Source organism: Ceratotherium simum, chromosome 7 (assembly GCF_057802395.1).
Source record: "Ceratotherium simum simum isolate JZ-2026a chromosome 7, ASM5780239v1, whole genome shotgun sequence".
Taxonomy (NCBI): domain Eukaryota; kingdom Metazoa; phylum Chordata; class Mammalia; order Perissodactyla; family Rhinocerotidae; genus Ceratotherium; species Ceratotherium simum.
The window spans coordinates 34667700-34683751 of record NC_141906.1 but is presented as its reverse complement, the minus strand read 5'-3'; the positions used below and the strand labels follow the sequence as shown (position 1 = coordinate 34683751).

The 16052-nt window shown below is 38.8% G+C and overlaps 1 long non-coding RNA gene across 2 annotated transcripts in view; it reads right to left on the bottom strand.

Moving 5' to 3' along the window:
* Positions 1-10629, bottom strand: part of LOC147916644 (uncharacterized) — a 38588-nt gene extending 27959 nt beyond the window's left edge. For both annotated transcript variants that reach the window (XR_015552697.1, XR_015552698.1), the window contains exon 1: positions 10388-10629. This is a non-coding gene — a long non-coding RNA (uncharacterized LOC147916644). The remainder of the gene's footprint in view (positions 1-10387) is intronic.
* Between the last annotated feature and the right edge of the window lie 5423 nt (positions 10630-16052).

Here is a 16052-nt window from a genome sequence, read left to right as displayed (position 1 = left end):
ATCTCTGTCACAGAAATCAGTTTACAGCTTACAGCTCTGCAGGTGTAATGGGGATGTGATAGGGACTATATGTGTGTGAGCATCACATTCGAGTCTTTGGGATCTGAAATGGGACTCTTCCCTTATAGCCTCCCTCCTTCCCAGGCCACGCCCACCTACACTGCCCAGCACCTGTCATCCACTTTCAGAGCCTCCAGCCACACATTCTAAATACTATAATCAGAGACGATGTTGGGGAGGTGAGTCAAGTACATCTACTACAGATTAGAAGGCAGAATAGTGCTGTTTGGTGAGGTGGAATCACGCATTCTGGAGTCAGGCTACCCTGGGACTGAATGCCAGTTCCACCACCGACCTTGGGCAAGCCCCTTACCTTCCTGATCCTCAGTTTTGCCAAATATAAATTAGGAACAATGTACTTACCTCATGGAATTGTTGTGAGTTTTAAATGAGATAAAATATGTGGAGCATCTTGCACAGGACCTGGCACATACCACACGCACAATAAATAGTGGTTGCCATTATCATTGTATCAACATCATTATTCTACAGAGGGAATTTCACATGGTAAGCTGTGAGACACTAGATTAGATCGCACAACGAGTTCATTTTTACCTTAGGAGAGCTTTAAAAAAGGAGGATATGCCCCACCATTTGAGTTGAATCTGGAGTGGTCCTGCCAAAATCAGGGGAATGGAGAAAATGATCTCAGTGGTTCATTCTGATGCTAATATTCTGTGGTCTCAGATTTTGTGACTTTCATGGATAAACTGAGAGAGTTGGGAGTGACAAAATGGACAGCTGGCAGTCATAATTGTGGGCTCCCTTGTCAATAAGCTCCTTGAAGGTAGAGACAAAGATGTCTTCGTTTGTGTCCCTGGTACCAAAGACAAGGTCTTATCCACAACAACTGTTCTGTAAACACTTATTAAATCAGCCAACCCCTATACCAGGGTTTTAGGTTGCTGGTGACAGGTCACCAGTTGTCCCTGTTTAGGAGAGCTTAGGCTAAGATAAGTGAAAATGCATCCCATGAGCCACCAATGACGTAAATCTTACTGTATAGAACAGTCTTATCCACTTTCAGCTTAATTCAATTCGACATTACTTGAGAACCTATTTATGCAAGTTACTTATGAACAACTTAACATGAAAATTAAGTATTAAAAGAAAAGCTAGGGGCCAGCCCTGTGGCGCAAGCAGTAAAGTGCGCGCACTCCGCTGTGGAAGCCTGGAGTTCACAGGTTCGGATCCCGGGTGGGCACCAACGCACCGCTTGTCAGGCCATGCTGTGGCGGCGTCCCATATAAAGTGGAGGAAGATGGGCATGGATGTTAGCCCAGGGCCAATCTTCCTCAGCAAAAAAAAGAGGAGGATTGGCAGATGTTAGCTCAGGGCTGATCTTCCTCGCAAAAAAAAAAAAAAGTAACCTTGGGGCCAGCACGGTGGCGCAAGCGGTTAAGTGCACGCGCTCTGCTGCGGCGGCCGGGGGTTCACCGGTTGGGATCCCGGGCGCGCACAGATGCACTGCTTGTCAAGCCATGCTGTGACGGCATCCCATATAAAGCAGAGGAAGATGGGCACGGATGTTAGCCCAGGGCCAGTCTTCCTCAGCAAAAAGAGGAGGATTGGCAGATGTTAGCTTAGGGCTGATCTCCTCACAAAAAAAAAAAAAAAAACCTATCTACTAAATAAAAATTAAGTACTCTTATCAATAACAGATACTACCGATGCATGCTTATCCAGTTCCTCCTCCCCTTTGCAGACTGCCCAGGTCCCACTGGGGGTTCCCAGCAAATGCTCAGCCCCCTGACTGAGCACAAGGGCCCATTGATTTGCTAACACCTTCCTGTTACTCTCAGAATACTCATCGTTGTTCCAAGCTCCAGCTCCCTGGATGCCATCTGAGTGCCTGACCTTTGCATATTTTCTCTTTGTCACCAGGTTCTGAACTGAAGCCACAACATGAGAGATGCTATTTGCTCTGATTTTGTAGCTCTGGTTTTCCTCCCTCCTAATGCTTACTTTTCATTTGACTTTTTTTACAAAAAGAGAAAGGAAAACGGCTCTAGATTTCTTGAAGGGATCAGACCCTTTTACCTTCGGAACTCCTTTTATAATGTCAATATTTTAAAACCATCCAACTTAACAGGGCAGATTTTAAGCAACCTTATAGATTAGGATCTTTGCAATATGTTACAGCTAAATGTCAGAACTGGATGTCAACATTAATCAAAAAGGCCAGCTAAGAATCGAAATGATGTAGGAACCACTTGGGTCCCTACCATTCAGGAGATAATGTTGCATTAGCAGATGTCAAAGTTAACAACGTTAGCCAACTAAACGTGGAACCTGTTGAGCATATGGTAGACGTTACCTGATCAGCGTTGATATTAATCCTGCTTTGGACAGTAAACAGACAATCTATAAATACCCAGTTGGCATCAAGGAAGAAAACTGATTTTATTTTCTTCTATAGCTATTGAAGCCCTGACCATATTTCTTGTCATATCTAAGATAAGTTCACTGACTATGTTCTATCTACACCTTGTACATACTTCTGTGGTTGGGATTTACTGCCATCTATTCTAACCTATTTGTTTATATATCTCTGCCACACTAGCAGGAAGATTCTTGAATGCAGAGTTTGTGGTTTATTAATATCTGCCAGGCCTGCAATAGAATAAGCAGGGGCTTGGGAGTAAAAAAAAGGTTTGGATTTAAATCCTAGCTTCAGAATTTACTGTGTCATTATGGGCAAGTTTCTTAACTTCTCTGAGCCTCATAATACTGATCTGTAAAACAGGGATTTTAATTCTTACCTAGAAGAGCTGATTAGGATTAAATGATATTACTTACTATATCATAAAGGTTCTTTGGTTAAAAACAACAGAAAGAAACTACATCATTAAGAATCCCTGGTTATAAACAACAGAGATAAACTCTGGCTAACTTGAGGACACGAAAAGGACACGAAAACTAAATGCAATGTGTAATCTGAGACTGAATCCTGGGTCAGAGGGGGAAATCGATATAAATGACATTACTGGGACAATTAGTGTAATCTGAAAAATGGGCTGTATATTATAAAATGGTACTAGTTAACCTTAAATTTTCTGAATTTGATCATTATGTTGTGGTTATATGAGAGAATATCTTTGTTCTAAGGAAATACACAATGGAGGATAGGGGGGTAAAGGAGCATGATGTCTGCAACTCTGAACTGGCTCAGGAAAAATTCTACATATATAATATAGACATATATATGATGTATATAATATATATGCATAATTCACATACACAATTATATAGAGAGAGAGATAAGAGAGAGAGAAAACAATAAACTAAATATGGCAAAATATTAACAATTAGTGAATCCAAATAAAGGATATGGGAGTTCTTTGAACTGTTCTTGTTACTCAATATTGCTTTGAAATAATTTCAAAATAAAAAAGTTTTCTTTAAAGAGAAAAGAAGGGAGTCGCTGAAATAATCACGGAACTCGCAAAATCATCGGGAAGGCTGGAAAACCAGGCTTGGAAACTAGACAGGAACCAGGACAGGGACTAGTCAACTGTCAGAGTACAGCACTAGAAAAAATGACTTTCTTCTTGTCATCACTTTGCACAGGCCTCACAATCCCAGGAAAAGAGAACTGTTCTGTCTTTACAGTACAGGGGTGGGGATAGGAGCTGGCAGAATGAGTTTTCAGAAGGATTCACTATTATCTCTCTCAAAACCCAGGGAAGTGCTGGCTCAGCACATAGGAGGTGTTCAAAAAATAATTTGTAATGCACATTTATACTCGAGCACAGAACAGGCACACAAGAAACTATACAGGAATGTTAGTTCCCTTCCTTCTCTTTTGTACCTCCAGTTCTGAGCACTTGACCAGGCACAGAGCAGGTGCTCTAAAATCGTTGCTAATTGCACTGTAGCATTGACGTGGCCTGCAGGAGTGACTACAGCTTCGCTGTGTGTGTGCTTGTTCAGGGGTCATGTTTTCTTCCTTGCTGACAAGTGGACACACAGCCTGCTTCCCAGACAGGCAACAGCTTCAAGTGTCTATGCCCAATTATAGGGAGAGGTGCCAAGAAAGTACGTGTAGTGGCCTGATTTTAGAGTCACCACCACTTAACCACTGTGAGATTTGGGGAGTAAGTCTCAATCTTTCTAAGTCTGGTATCCTCGTGTATAAAACAGGATGTTGAAGAGTGTTTACTTTAGGCCACTAACCCCCAAGAGAACTCCCTAATGCGGCGTAACAATCCTAACACATTTCCCTAGTGCCTTCCCTCTTCCACTTTCCTAGATAATTATTCATGCTTTCTCCTCTCTCTTTCAATCATCCTCATCTTCCTCCATCCTCACGCTTAGCTGATGAAACCTCCCTTTAATAATTCTTCTCAGGAGTTGCACTTCTGAGAACTACTCATTATATTCTATTTTCCAGAATTTAGTTACCTGGTTAAATGACCACACCTACCTGCAAGGGAAGCTAGGAAATATCTTTATTATGGGAGCCATGTACCCAGATACAATTCTGGGCTTTGGTTACTAAAGGCAGGAAAATGGACATTGAGTGATACTAGTAATTTTTACTATAATGGATTTATCATATTGTTTCCTGAGGCTAAGGACATCACTGCAAAATTAGGACTGAGAGCCTCAAGTGAGCCCTCATTCTGTCTAGCAATCCAACTATCTTTCTCCAGTCCAACTACTCTCCCACTCTCCTAAATGGTCATTTCATAGTCTTTTCTCTCTTTCAAAACTTCAACATCTGCTTCCCCTTTCTCTCTCTCTTTCCTCCCCACCCCACCCCCAGAAGACCTTGCATCCCATTGCATTGTGAAATAGAAGCAAATTAAAGAGGACTTCCACAAGCTCCCATTACCACATAGACCCACCAACCCGTGTCTGTGTCCATGTCCTCTACCTTGTCCTGTAAGTCTAGACAAATTGCTCATAATGTTCTTACCTAAGCCTAGTCCTCCACTGTACACTAGATCCCACCCTCTCTCACCTACTTAAACACATCACTCCAGGAATTCTCGTCTCTCTTTCCTGCACCAATTTTTCCTCTCTTTTAGATCTTTCCCTTCTGGTTTCTGATCCAGCACGTAAGGAGCTTGGAAGTTGTCACTCCTGTCCTCACAACAAGAAAAAAACCTGAATAAACTGCAAATCAACAGCTCTTCTTAGATCCATCAGAGAATCGAAGTCACAAGGCAAACCGGTGCCCCCAAAATTGGAGAGACAAATTTCTTTAAAAATACAGCTTACAAAAACAGACACAAAAAGAAATAGAAAATCCCCACAATATCTTATTTATTTATTTATTTATTTATTTATTTATTTATTTATTGTGAGGAAGATCAGCCCTGAGCTAACATCCGTGCTAATCCTCCTCTTTTTTTGCTGAGGAAGACCAGCTCTGAGCTAACATCTATTGCCAATATTCCTCCTTTTTTTTTCCCCAAGGCCCCAGTAGATAGTTGTATGTCATAGCTGCACATCCTGCTAGTTGCTGTATGTGGGACATGGCCTCAGCATGGCCAGACAAGCGGTGCATCGGTGCATGCCCAGGATCCGAACCTGGGCCGCCAGCAGCGGAGTGTGCGCACTCAACCACTAAGCCACAGGGCCGGCCCTGCACAATATCACACTTATTAAGCATACTAAATTTGTAGTTTAAAACCTTCTCATGAAGAGAGCTCCAGGCCCACGTGGCTACCCCAGTGAACTCTATCAAACATTTAAGGAAGAAATAATACCAATATCACAAAACTCTTTCAAAAAAATAATATCCTGTGCCTGCTGAAATTTCTCTGTCTCAAAATATACAGATATCTTTTTCCAATTGACTTAAGTCAGGATCCAAACAAGGACCCACACATTGCATTTGGGTGATACATTTCTTAATTTTCCTTTAGTCTATAACGCCCCTCTCCTTTTTTTTTCATTTTTTTGGTGAGGAAGAGGAAGATTAGCTCTGAGCTAACATCTGTTGCCAACCCTCCTCTTTTTGCTGAGTAAGATTGGCCCTGGGCTAACATCCATGCCCATCTTCCTCTACTTTATATATGGGATGCTGCCACAGCATGGCTTGATAAGCAATGCATAGGTCCGCACCCCGGATCTGAATCTACGAACCCCGGGGCATGGAAGCTGAGTGCACAAACTTAACCACTACGCCACCGGGCTGGCCCCATGCCCCTCTCCTTTTTTAATGTTTTAAATTGTTGAAGAAACTGGTTCATTTGTCCTATAGAATTTCCTAAATTCTGGTTTAGGCTTGTCTCTTCCTCACAGTATTATTGAATTTGTTCCCCTAACTCCCATGTTTCCTGTAAACTGGCTTTTGATAGAGCATGGGTTGGCAAACTATGGCCAACAGGCTAAATCCAGGCCCTAGTCTACTTCTGTAATTCCTGAAAGCTAAGAATGGTCGTGTATATTTTTAAAGTGTTATAAAAACAAATAAACAAGGAAAACAAAGAAGAATATGTGATAAAGACTATACATGGCTTGCAAAGCCTAAAACATTTACTATCTGGCCTTTTGCAGAAAAATTTTGCCCACTCCTGATCTAGAGACTCCATCAAATTTGTTTTCTTTCTTTATTTGTTTGTCTCTATTTGCAAGAATGCTCCACATAGTATTCTAAGTATGCGAAGTATTTCCTACTGTATCACATTAGGAGGCATATAATGTCTCATTGTCACACTTTTAGTGATGTAAATATTAATCAGTGATTTCAGAGCTGTCAGCCTGATCCATTCCTTATAAAGTTCCTTACCAATATCTCTCCTAATTGTTTTAGCATCCATTGATGATTGTTGCCTCAATATTTCATTAGAGAATGTAAAATGGTGATTTTCTAATTCCATAATTCCCCATGCATTTTTTAGTTAGAATTCTTCAAAACAGAATAACCTTTCCCTTATTAACTATTTGGCTTTCCTTCAAAACATATCCAGAATCCAAGCACTTCTTAAGACTTCCACTGCTACAACCCTGTGCAAACCACTATCATTTCTCTTCTGGATTATTGCAGAAACCTCCTAACTGCTTTCTCTGCCTCTGCCCTTGCCCCTCCCCCTTTGACCTATTCTCAATGGAGCAGCAATTTTATTAAGATGTTTTTATTAAGATGTAAGTCAAATCATGTTATTCCCTCTGCTGAAACCCTTCCAGTGGCCCCCCATCTCACTCAAAGTCCATCCTCTGACTTACAAGTCCCTATGTCTTGTGGCTCCTGATTACCCCTCTGATCTACCTCTCTTCCTGCCCACAGGACTCCAGCCACAGCCCTCTTTGTTGCTCTCTGAGCCCCATAGCCATGCTCCTTGGTCAGGGCTTTTGCACTTGCTTATCCCTCTGCCTAGAACTCTCTTCCTTCAGATACCCTCATAGCTTACACCTCCTTCAGATGTTACCTTCTCAACATGATCTTCCCCAGCCACTCTATTTACAGTTGTAATTCTCCTCAACACTCCCTGCCCCCTTCCCCTGCCTTAATTCTCTATAGCATTGAAAACAATCTAACACACAATACGATTTACTTATTTATGTGTTGACTATCTGTTTCTACTACTAGAGGGTATGCTGTACGAGGGCAGGGATTTTTGTCTAGATTGTTCACTGCTGTATCCCCGGCACCTATAAGAATGCCTGGTACATAATACTTTGTAAATAACTGGATGAATGGAATCATTGAGAGGATTAAATGAGATAATACATCTAAAGCCCTTAGCACAGTGAATGGTAACTATTGGTATTAATGTTGTTATTATGAACCATTTTATTTCCTCTGTATGAATCCACTTATTCATCTAAGTCAATAGTGACTTTCCAGAGAAGGGCAAAGGGGTCAGTATAGGACAATACTCTTTCAGAGAGCACTGGTTTTTCCACGGAAGGCTCTCCAGAAAATAATCTTTTTAAAATCTAACTGTCATTACAAAGGCTCCTTTCCCTAAAATCTCAATAAATAAAAAAAGTGAGAACAAGACTTTTCTCAGACTCAGATCATATTGCTGTCAGCTTCCAGCCTCTGGGTGGGATAAAAGTTTATTTATTGCAATTCTTTTTCTCTTCCTACTACAGAGGGAAGGCGTACATAATAACAGTCCTTTCAGGTTCTGCTGAGTTACTAAAGAGGAAAAGACAATTTTAACTTGGATTTATTTTTTGTTTTGTTTTTAAGAATATTTTTCATTGCCAATATATTACATTTTGGCTCCATTATGGTTTAAATTGGCTCTTTTTTTATTATCCTTGTTTTATTGAGATATAATTGATATATAACATTGTATTTAGTTTTAGGTATACAACATAATGATTTGATATATGTATATATTGTGAAATGATCACCACAATAAGTTTAGTTAACACGCATAGTTACAATTCTTTTTCTTCTGATGAGAACTTTTAAGATTTACTTTCTTAGCAACTTTCAGGTACACAATGCAGTATTGTTAACCAAAGTCACCATGCTATATATTACTTCCCCAGGACTTAATTTATCTTAGAAGAGATTAGCCATTTTGAATTGGTGGACTGAGAAAACCAGCTGGCCCTCTCCAATGTGGGTGGGCATCATCCCATCCACTGAGGGCCTGAATAGAACAAGAAGGCAGAGGAAGGTTGAATTCTCTCTCTGCCTGACTGCATGAGCTGAGACATCAATCTTCTCCTGCCCTCTGCACTCCTGGTTCTCAGGCCTTCAGACTTGGACTGAAATCTACACCACAGGCTCTCTGGCTCTTAGGCTTTCAAACTACACCACTGGCCTTCCTGGGTCTCCAGCTTGCAGAGGACAGATCATGGGACTTCCCAGGCTCCATAATCACATGAGCCAATACTTCTAAATAAATACATCAATAAATAAAAAATACCTCACTAACTCACTCACTTACTAACTCACTGACTCACTCAGGGTTCTTCAGAGAAACAGAACAAATAAGACACATATATCCTATACAGGATATAGTGGTGCTGACTATTGGCAGGATGCCTCAGTTCCTTGTCCTATGGGCATCCTCAGAAGGCTAACTGAGTATCTTCAGGACATGGTTACCTGGCATCCCCCGGAGCAATTGATCCAAGAGAAGAAGACAAAAGAGGCAATGTCTTTTATGACTTATCCTTAGAAGTCACACAACACCACATCTGCTATATTCTTTTGGTTCTATGGACTAATCTCATGTGACTAATATGGAGAAGATCATACAAAGGCGTGAATACCAGGAGGCAAGGATCATTGGGGCCATCATGGAAGCTGGCTGCCACCTAAGTCACTAGGAAATGTAAACCAGACTATATAATTTTGCTGGGCTCCATCCAAATTGATAAATATTGAAATATTTTTAAAATGGGGGTTGAATCAACAACTTTATAATGTAAATTATGATTAGCAAATATATATACACATATATATGTATGTAGAAATATATACACATATATATCATACTCCTTTATGATATATATCATATTCGAGTAAGGAATGTTAAATTGCTTAACCTAATATATTGAAAATTAAAAGTTTACATTTTTATATCTGTCAATGTACATGATTCAGAAAGTAAAGCCTGAAAAGACAACACTAAATCAGTTTTCAGGGAAAGTTACATTATCAGTCAATCTTCCTTACTGCTGTTCATAGGGATTGGGGGAACTGAAGGAACTCTGCTAGAAATCCACTAAAAGAAATACCCAGGTCCCTGAATTTTTAGGCATTGCCATTCTTGTGGTAGAATTTACTTGCCATCCTTGTTCTAATATACCTTTCACAAGCTTCTTCTATAGGAAGTTCAAAAAAGTTTAGAAAGTCATCAGTAATTGTTTCTCCTGTTTGAAAAACCAGAGCATAAGCTCATTTCTTTTTTGTGTCTTTAAGTACTTACATAATTACATATTAGTTTTAGACTAATGGTGCGTGCTGATGGTCGAATGGATTCCAGGAAAACCTCTCTTCCAGATTCTTGGTCATAAGGACAAAATTTACTTCACTTAGAATTTGCATATTTTTAAGCAGAGGCTATTCTTTTCCAAAGATATCTCTTATTACTCATGACATTGTGTACCTCTATCTGACCCAAAATTGGGGGACGGGGCAGTAATCCCTCAGGAGCAGCAGGGAACTTGCTTAAATGAAAAGGTATTTGCCAAATGGCTACAGAAAGTACCATGCTAACAGCAGTGACATATCAAGGGCGGGACAGTGGGAGTGGTCTGCCCAAGGTGTGGGCGATGAGGGGGTTTGCGACTGTAGAAAATTCAAAAACAATAATAAAAGTGACCGAAAGCCAATCTGCTTTTCATTTGCAGTTATAAACTAAAACTCTGTCCATGATGAAGTACTCCTCCCTGAAAAAAGTACCTGAACATTTGTGAGGGCCAGTCCCGGCGGCCTAGCAGTTAAGCTCGGCGATCTCCACTTCAGCGGCCTGGGTTCAGTTCCCAGGTGCAGTCCTAGACCACTCATCAGAGGTCATGCTGTGGTGGTGGCTCACATAAAAAATAGAGGAAGATTGGCAACAGATGTTAGCTCAGGGTGAATCTTCCTCAGCAAAAAAAAAAAAAAAGAAAGAAAGAAAACAAGCCCCCCCAAAAAATACCTGAACATTTGTGGAGTCTTACTATTTTGGAAGCGTTTCTTCCTCCTGTGTAACAATTTTGGAAACTTTGGGGAAAAAATTGTCCATTCTTTTCAGTCTCACCTCATCAATGGAAAATCCTGCAAAATATAGGTATAAATTTAGGTATAGGCGGTAAAAAGACTTTCCCAGACAAGATGGAGTGTTCATTATGAAGCTGTGTGTGTGCGCATTAAAGAAATTTTGAAAGGCTAACCTCAATATTGGAAATTCTGTGTGATCCAAAAGAAAATATGAATACAGGAGGATCAGCTCAGATTTTATTGTCTGCTATATGTGATTTTTCTTTTCTGAGTTATCTTGTTTTCCGCTATGAAATTTTAAAGGTTAATTATACACAAAAAATATTTGCAAACAGCCAGAATCAACCTCCAACAATGTACAGTGGATTCCACGCTTTCAGATTGTTCCCTGAAGGTCAGCACATAGAAACTGTAGAGAAGGCCATTAATCATGCAACCAAAAAAAGTAAGAAAATAAAGACCTAAATAGAAAAAAATCAATTTTTAAATAAGAATGACAGGAGAAATGATAACAGATGCTGGTCTTACATTGCCAACAGAAATCAAAATGGTAATTTTGAGAGTCTTCGCCATTTTCTTCAAGAACTGGACACTGTTTCTAAAGGAGAGGATCAAATAACGTCAAAGCTTGCTATCATTCAGCCATTTTCTCACAATACCCCATTGTAATACAGAGTCCGTGAAGGTATTTGCAACTCTTGTAACTGAGAAGAGCTCATATCTAAAATATGGACATAAGAACTTATACAGATTAATAAGAAAATCAATAACAAAAAAGGCTACTCAGTGGGAAAATGGGCAAAATACTGAGCCCATTCACAAAAGAAGAAAGCCCAACAAAAATAAACATTGAAAAGATGCTCAACCAGAATAATAATCGGGGAAATGCGATTAAAACTGCAATGAGATACAACTATACCTCCACCAATATGGCTAAATTTATAAGTCTGATAAGACCAAGTGTTGACAACAACGTAAAGCTCATACATGGCTAGTGACACTTTAGAAAAAGCTTGCCCTATTTACTAAAGAAAAAATTTGGATATCCTACGATACAGCAATTTCCTGGATATTATTCCCATTTTAAATACATACACATGTACAAAAATATTCATAGCAGTATGAACTCCTAATAACCCTAAATTGGAAACAACCCAAAAATCCATCAACAGAATGGATAAATAAATTGGGTTATAGTCATAAAATGAGATACCATGTGACAATGAAAATGAACAAACGATAGCTACAGGCAATGATATAGTTGATTCTCACAAAAATAATGAGCAAAAAAAATCATATGCAAAATAATACATACTGTATGATTCTATTTACATAAAGTTCAAAAATAGGCGAAATTAAATTATAATATCTAGACTACATACTGAGGTGGTAAAACTATAAAGAAAAGCAAGGAAAAGATTACCAAAAAGGTCAGGAAAGCAGGGAAATTGTGATGGCAAAAAGGAAAGGGGTAGGAGAGTGCTGGCAATGTTCTTTTTCTTGACTTGGATGGTGGTTACACAGGTATTCATTTTACAAATATTCATTAACTATCCATTTATATTTTGTGCATTTTTCTGTTATGTGCATCACAACAAAAACATTTTTTAAACCTCCTTTTATCCTCAGCAGTGAAAACCCAGGCAATTACTATATGCCAAATTACCCCAAATAATAAGGCATAAAAACTGATGTGTCTCACACATTAATCTATTTGCAAAGGATGTTACAATTTACTTTCAACCCCATGTTAGGAAATGCAGACATTTACCAACGAGCCAGCCAATTAACAAATATCAAACTCCAGAATTAATTGTACAAAATCAGAATTTGTAACAATCCATCTAGCGGCAGGCTGTGTCCAATCTCTGCTAAATTTTAATTTTAAAAGGTGATAAAAACCATAGGCACTCCTGGGAGTATATACGTTTTCTTTAATCTGCAGTGTGGTCACAGAGCATTATACAAATCTATTTTCTAAAGTTTCCAGAAGGTCGTTGCCAAATACATAGAAAGTACCATGGTTAGTAAAACCACAGTGACCAAGGTGAGCATCTCAGAATGGGGGTGAGGAGAGTGGACACATAAAACAACATTAAAGATATTTTTAACCCCTTATCAGATGTATGGTTGGCAAATATCTTCTCCCAATTGTTAGGTTGTCTTTTTGTTTTGTTGATGGTTTCCTTTGCTGTGCAGAAGCTTTTTAGTTTGACGTAGTCCCATTTGTTTATTTTTCTATTGTTTCTCTTGCCCTGTCAGACACTGTGCTTGAAAATATGTTGCTAAGACCGGTGTGGAAGAGTGTACTGCCTATGTTTTCTTCTAGAAGTTTCATAGTTTCAGGATAATAACAACAATAAACAAACACATAGAGACAGAGATTGGATTGGTGGTTACCAGAGGGGAAGGGGGGAGGGAGGAGGGCGAAAGGGATAATTCGGCACATGTGTGTGGTGATGGGTTGTAATTAGTATTTCGGTGGTGAACATGATGTAATCCATGCAGAAATAGAAGTATAATGATGTACACCTGAAATTTATACAATGTTATAAACCAATGTTACTGCAATCAACAAAAAATTTTAAAAAAAAAGATTTTTAAAACAAATTTTTGGTCTTAATTTGGTGTTATTTCTAGGACTTTATCTTACAGATATATGAATTCTGTAAGTGTACACACAACATATTCAGTGCAGATTTCAAGAGAAAAAATTGAAAGCTTAAATATCCATAGTAGGAAAAGTAAGTATAGTTTAGCCACATAATAGAGTAACATGTTTCAATTACAAGTGATATAGAAGTTCTATATTTAGTTATGTGAGAAGATCTTTAAAATACATTAAGCAAAAGAAAAAAAGTGCAACAAATAAAGACTAGATTTAATTGCATATGTACATATGTAACATACGTATATTTTTATGTCTAGAAAATTTATGTAAAGATAAATAGTAGCTACCACCAAGGATGGTACATGGAAGTAGGGTGGTGGAAAATTTTTATTTTTTATTTTATACCATTTGTTACTGCCTAAGCTTTTATTCTTTCATGTTTGTATATTATTTTTTTTATGATAGTAATAAAAATTGTTTAAATTTTTCAGAGGAAACTTTAAAACCTGCGCTGTGTAAAAGTTCCAGCAAGCATCTGTACCCTGCACTAACCAGATCCCTCTTTTTGGGCTGACAGGAGACTTAGGCAGGGGCCTGATGCTATTCACCAGGCCAACACGGGAGGGCTCAGGGCAGTGGTTTTCAAACCTTTTCTTGCCCATCTGTAGTAGGAAATATATTTATTTGTTTCACAAAACAGCTCTTACTCTAATTACCTGAGATACACACAAATATCTTTTTTTATTCCTTTCTATTCTGCTAGTCAAAACCCATTAAATTGATTTTGTGAATCATAATTATGGTTTTACTATCCAAATATGCAAGCCTACTGCACCATTATCACAGCTGGAAAACATTTGGTTTAAGGGAGCTTGAGCTTCTCTCCAGTTTAATTCTAGCCCTCGTGTCTAGAGAGGGCTGAGGCTACCAAAACACTCTCAGTCCAGGAGTGAAGCATGGCAGGAGGGTGTGGGGTCTGCCTGGGAAGGGCCCCACCAGAGCCAGCTGAGGAAGGGGCTCCTTTTCAAGGCTCCTAGAAATTTCTAGAGCCTTGGAAACCTATGTCCCTTTACTCTGAATTCCTTTAGAAATGCTTCCTGATTCCTTCTCTCATGCTACAACTCTCAGCAGCTCCCAGCACTGTGGGGAAGAGGGGGTGTGATGGGAGAGGGGGACCACATGTATAGGCAAATAAGGAGCTTTGAGCTTAAATTTCATTAGCTTCATAGTAAATCCACCTCTGCTTGTAATAGCAAAACATGAAAACAGCCCAAATATCTATCAGAATGAGAACGAATAAATTGTGGCATAATCATATACTACAATATTAAAAAAGAATGGAACTAGAGATCCACGGATATATCTCGAAAACTAAATCTGAGTTGTTGAATGATATGTAGAGTAAAACACCATTTATTTAAAGCTTAAAAATATGCAAAACAATACAAGAGACTGTTTATAGACACATATTGTATTTATATATATGTATATGTACAATTATATGTGTGTATAATTAAAGTATAAAAACATGGAAGGAAATAATAAACACTAAATTCTGGATAGTGGTTACCTCTATCCAGGAGGAAAGGAGGGAAATGCGATTGTAGAGGGGAACAAGGGAGATTCATTGTATCTGTTTTTTTGGTTTTTTTTTTTTTTTGAAATAAAAGAGAAAGATCTGAAGGAAATATGACAAAATATTAAGATTTGATTTGACAAACCTAGGTGGCAGGTACCAGGTTTTATTGCATTATTCTCTAAACTTTCCTATATGCAGGAAATAGATCATATGTTTTACAAAGAAAGAATGTCTCTCGCACTAACCAGGGAAAGAGGATGCTTTAACTCCAGCAACAGACCTGATTCCTCTATTTTTAATATTTAATTTATATTTTTATTGAGGTATATGTAAGTAAAATGCACAAATCTTAAGTTTATAGCTCAAGGAATGTTTACATATGTGATCCAGGTAAGTCCACCCAGACCACAATATAGAACATTTCCAACTCCCTTCACCACATACAGTTCCCTTTTTCCTGGCTAATATTCATCCTCTGGTCTCAGCTTAGATGTCACTTCCTCTAGGAAAACTGCCTTGCTCCGCAAAGACTACTGCCTTTGTGTGCTTATTCCTTTAATTGACCATTTACTTCTCAGTTTCTCTTTCTAGACTATGAGCTGCTTTTCTGAAAGTTCTAAACTACAAATGTAACTTCTTTTTCTGCTCTGTGCATGTGCTTTCAATTTTTCACGTTAAACTGTATTCACCATTGTTAGCTCCTTCAGAAAAACCCAAGATCCTTTACAATATTCACCCATTCCTTTTGTACACCTAATGTCTCCATAATTTCTGCATCAAGTACTATGCTCCTCTATACCCTGAGGTCATGATCTTGAAATCAAGTTTCGGGTACTGACAGTTTCATGAGTAGACTCAAGCATAATGAAAACCCTGAACACTGAGTTGTACTCCATGACAACATCGCGTATCAGAGTAATGCCTACCTTTTAGAAGCCCTGAAGCTTCACCAGTTAAGCCAAAACCTGTCATGCCAAGCCTGATTAAAACCTTCTCCAAAGTTGATGAGTAATGCTGACAGCGTTCACTGCACAGACCTGTAGTATCAAAAGGTAACAATAAGGACATTTCACTTCTGTTCCTCACTCCAGGGCACTTCAGGTAACTCCATGGATCATAGAGAGCCTAGAAGGCATGCTAAAGAAGGCAAGTCCTCTTTATGTTGTAAGGGGAGC